The sequence below is a fragment of the Aedes aegypti genome, chromosome 2 (assembly GCF_002204515.2).
Source record: "Aedes aegypti strain LVP_AGWG chromosome 2, AaegL5.0 Primary Assembly, whole genome shotgun sequence".
Lineage (NCBI taxonomy): Eukaryota > Metazoa > Arthropoda > Insecta > Diptera > Culicidae > Aedes > Aedes aegypti.
In genome coordinates this window covers 447,432,315-447,437,518 of record NC_035108.1, presented here as the reverse complement: position 1 = coordinate 447,437,518, position 5,204 = coordinate 447,432,315, and the positions used below count along the sequence as shown (strand labels likewise).

At 38.0% G+C, this 5,204-nt stretch overlaps 1 long non-coding RNA gene across 1 annotated transcript; it reads right to left on the bottom strand.

The window, feature by feature from the left end:
* Positions 1-3,091: 3,091 nt before the first annotated feature.
* LOC110677162 lies at positions 3,092-4,060 on the bottom strand. The gene is made up of 2 exons (XR_002500995.1): positions 3,414-4,060; positions 3,092-3,343 (listed from the first exon to the last, which is right to left on the bottom strand). It is a non-coding gene; the product is annotated as an uncharacterized LOC110677162 (long non-coding RNA).
* Between the last annotated feature and the right edge of the window lie 1,144 nt (positions 4,061-5,204).

The window sequence follows — 5,204 nt, the reverse complement described above, 5'->3', positions numbered from 1 at the left end:
GGAAGCTTCCCTCTTCCGCATCGCGTATCGAATAATATCATCAGATATATTCGCGTTGCCTGTGAAGAAAAACACTTCGGTCTGACACGACCTAGTGTCTTTTTGGCCGTCTACCTTGCCCAGTTGTTCCTTGGCTTTCTCGTAGTCCTGCTTTGCAGCTAGGACTGATTGTCGCAATTTCAGTAGACTTGTTTTCAAGTCTTTGCTGATATTTGTTTTGCTTTTAACATATTCGATGATGACATCAAGTTGCTCAGCAGCTACCTGCATTTTAGGGAGGTACTCCCTATTGCGATCCATGGCCTCGATTAGTCCCGGGCCATCGGTCACCACACATGTTGCACTGGAGCGGCCAGTGCCTGCCGTCGTCACAGTATCTAGGCTTTTGCCCACACTGTTTTCAATAAAGTTGGTCGCCTCCTTCCTTGGCGGGAACCTTAGCCGGTTACTGATAGGTCCAGAAGCCTCTCCTTCACATTCCGCTAGTTGTTTGTTTTGGTTGATCATCTCTTATGGGTCCCCCTAAGAGCCGCTATCCATCTCCGCTGGAATAGTCGCCTTTATAATCCCATGGTTATCTATGCAAGCAGGGAGGCCATGCTAGGGTTGACATAGTCCTTTATGGGGTACTATGTTCAGAGCCGGATCGGCGCAGGTCAGGTAATGGCATCTGAGCCTACTCCCGCCCAGTTGGAACAACCAGGCGACGGATTTGGAACGTACTCTAAGGCCTGCCACGGTTTTACGGGACGGGGGCAGCCTGCGCCATTGACCCACTCGCCGTTTCGGGCCAGTGTCACCCGACCCTACTAAGGGAGTAGAATGTCGCCGCTGTCAGCCTCAAAGCATATTATCCAGTACATATACCGTTACTTGTCCTTTGTCGTGCGCTGCCAGTATACATAATTGGGGCCGTACTGGCGTTGGTCCCAATGTGCTCGAAGCACTCCTACTCGTAATTCCATGCCTTGTCCGTTTGTATCGCGACCAGTATGCCATAATCAGGATCTCACTGGTATCAATCCTGATGTGCCGGTTGGCACTCCTGTTAGTTTGGGCTAGGGTACTTTAAGCGGCACCGGTCGCTGTGACAGAGTTGCATTCGAATTTTTGTGGTTTTTATGAAGGTTCATCAGAGCCCACTGCGAACTTCACCACATCCTGGGCAACTCCCCAACTCGCAGAGGTCCTGGGGGGGGGGTCCGTTAAGCCCCTGGACTGTTGTCCCTGCTGCCCCATTGTTAATAACATATTACATTTCATTTGTCGTAGCGGTTCAGATTTTTACAGGTGAGTTGATTTTACCTGCTTATAAGAGAAAAAAAATAACGTTTTTAATTTACTTAACCTAACTTCACCTAAACATACAACGCATTAATCGTGGCAATAGAAGATTGCAACGATTTTTGCCTGAAATTATTATTATTTTTTTATTTGGCATTTGTTTTAATGTTTCAACGTTGGATATTCTATGTAACTCATTGGTACTATACCAGGGAGGAAGCTTCAGAATCATTTTCAAAATTTTATTTTGAATTCTCTGCAGAGCTTTCTTCCTGGTGTTACAACAGCTAGTCCGCATTGGTACAGCATACAACATGGCGGGCCTGAAAATTTATTTGAATATCAAAATCTTGTTCTTACGACAAAGTTTAGATTTTCTATTAATAAGGGGATGGAGACATTTTACATATTTATTACATTTGGCTTTTAATGCCCTCAATGTGATTTTTGAAAGTTAAATTCTTATCTAGCATGAGCCGTAGATACTTAACTTCATCTGACCAATTTATTGGAAGCCCTCTCATCGTGACAACTTGAAGGTTTCAAATAAAGAGATTTTGGTTTATGTGGGAATATTATTAGTTGAGTTTTGGAAGCATTAGGGGAAATCTGCCATTTTTGCAAGTATGGAGAAAAAATATCCCAACTTTTTTGCAGTCGACTACAGATGACACGCAGACTTCGTCCTTTGGCGGAGAGGCCTGTGTCATCCGCAAACAAGGACTTTTGACATCCCTGAGATAACTCAGGTAGGTAAGTCAGATGTGAAAATATTGTATAATATTGGCCTCAAAATGCTGCCTTGGGGAATACCAGCTCATACAGGAAGTCTTTCAGATCTGGAGTTCTAATAATTAACTTGATGTACGATTTGACAGATAACTTTGAATTATTCTAACAATGTATGTTGGAAAATTAAAGTTTTTTTTAATTTTACAATCAAACGATCAAACCTTTATGCCAAACACTGTCGAATGCTTTTTCTATTTTCTAGCAAGACCAGTAGATTACCCGCATAAACCAGAACCGTACTGGTACAATTTACCAAACTATCCATAACCACTAAAGACAATATCTAACCCGTTTCCTGTAACATCTATCTATATAAATAAAAATGAAATGTTGTTTGTATGTCACGAAATGACGAAATAACGCGTCTACGGACTCACCTGATACTTTCACTGTTGGATTCGACAGGGGATGCGACGTGTTCGTGCGTAAGAAAAGTTTAGGAAAAACGCCGTTAAAGTCGGAGAAACTGGATAAAACTAAACTGTCATATTGTATGGGGTACTGCAGGGCATTTTTTAACAGCCTACTTGATGGCAAGACGAAGTTTGCCGGGACCACTAGTCCAAAATAACAATAATCCGACACTACCGCAAACGACTTTTACAGTTCGGTAAATGATAAATGGGCAAATAACAATGTGGGGAATAGGCGGTTAAGTTATGTAACCATTCAAAAACGATGATTTTCTCGAACAAAATTTGTCGTGGATGGTTTGCCAAAGGGTGGGTAAACCATCCATTTTTTGCCAAATCTAATGTTGGGCAAACAGTTGAGAAATTGTTAAACCATATTTATTTATTGAAATCAAATAATGTATGTGTAGTTGTTGGCTTATGGTACTTTATGGTTAAAATACGTATGCTGAACTGTTCTATTACATTTATACCATTTTAAAAAGAACGGGGATATTTCTTAGAAGAGGCAATGAAACAAGTAAATAAGTGTGGAAAAACTTAGTTTTAATTAAAACCTATGGAATCACGATTGATCACGAATAACTTGTTATCACTTTACGATCAATTTTTTTGTTTGAAATGAGTTCAGCCCACACGCACTACTTGTTTCATTATTCGCTATTGAAAATGATCAACTAGAATTGTAGAACTTAAACTATTATTATTCATAATTAAATCACTAGCATTTAAATGTAGGAGCTCGGGACACTGGTTTGATAAGTTGCAATCCAAGCTGCGCGGCATCATCATCGTTCCGTCCCGGTTCTTCCGCTTATCACCGTTCCGACCGAAGCAAAAACGGCAGCTGTTTTCTGGAGAGAAACAAAGAGACGCACATTACATGATGATTCATGGGATCAAACTTGGGATCAGATTACTTACCAGCACTTCCGGATCCGGTTCTAATAACATGGTATGTTTTTCATTTCAATGAAAAAACGACTGTAAACTAGCAGGAGCAGAAATAACAAACTCGCGACGTTTTTTTATTTTTCTATTTTTCAGATAGCGTGAAAACAAACACGCATGGAAAATTCAACAGAGTGTATAATAAAAATTTTACACAGTAGTTATTTTTTTGTTTTTTTTTAAGGATTTTACATCTTAAAAAAAAACAAAATAGCAGCGCTTGTTTTAATATTGCTATCAAGGGTGAGGAGAAACCTATTTTTTTTCTTTAAAATATGGAACTTCTATAAAATATACTGTGAAATTTATCACAGTGTAAATTTTCTAGCGTGTATCGCTTCAACTGTTTGCCAAACTGTTGCTTAAAAGTAGTTTATAGTTAAATATTCATGTGTTTGTGTTGCACAAAAAGAAACAAAAACCATTCCCCAGAAGGTAGATTTATGTTGTTACTATTTCTCACGATTTTCAACTTCATATCATTCAACAATATAAGAACAAAATACTGAATTGTAACAATTTGCAATGGCTTTGATAAAACGTTATTTATTGTTTAGAGTTTGAGGTGTCAAATTGTTCGACATAAATACAACAGTTTGTGATATTTTAACCGTATCAATTACATGCAGCTTATTGTTTGTAAACTAAGGCAAATTGTATTTTTCTATGCGGGTAGCCTTCAGATTTGTTGGAAGGGATCAAATTTGTTACACGTAAAAGTTGATGAGTGGTCGAATGTCCATGGCGGAATCCGAACTGTTCATTGGCAAAAATTGAATTTTCGTTGATGTGGGCCATCATTCTGTTCAAAATAACCTTTTCAAAAAGTTTACTCATGGAGGAAAGCAAACTGATTGGACGATAGCTTGAAGCTACTCCAGGATTTTTGCCTGGTTTTAAAATTGGTACAACCTTAGCATTTTTCCATTTGTCGGAAAAATATGTCAACTGAAAACATTTTCTAAATATATCAACTAAGAATGATAAGCTACTTTCTAGAAGTTTCTTGATGTGGATGTAGAAAATTCCATCATCGCCAGGGGCTTTCATATTTTTGATTTTTTAATAATAGTTCTCACTTCTTCCAAATCAGTCTCTCAGGAATATTCGAACGCTCTCTTGATTGAGAATGTTTTCGAAGTCATGAGCAACTTGATTTTCTATTGGACTAGTAAATCCTAAATTAAAATTGTGCGTGCTTTCAAACTGCATAGCAGATTTTTGAGCTTTTTTGCAATTAGTTAGTAATAGTTAGTTAGTTAGTAATAGTTTGTTTTTTTAAATTTAGATAATTTTCAAAAGGTCGAGCCAATGGTCAATTGAGAAATTTTATTTCCAAAATTTTTGTTCCTTAATTGTGATAATAATTTCTAATTTCTTTCTGCAGTTCCTGTCATATAATTTTCATAACAGGATCGCGAATGCGTTCAGATTGCCATCTCCTCACGTTTTTAAGACGGATAAAGAGTTTGATAGTCGTCTATAATAACGGATTAAAATTTTACTTCACATTTTGGAATTGCAATGCCCCTGGCTTCAATAATGGAATTTGTTAAAGTTTCAAGAGCATTGTCAATATCGAGTTTTGTTTTTGAAGAAATGTCAACATCAAGATTACTATCGATATATGTTTCATATAGATTCTAGTCAACTCGAAAATAATTGAAAATGGAGCGGATAGGATTGAGAATCGCTTCATGGGATATTTGAAATCTCGCATAACTTGAGATTACGCCCTAAAAGCCATTGGTAACCGAGTGTGTA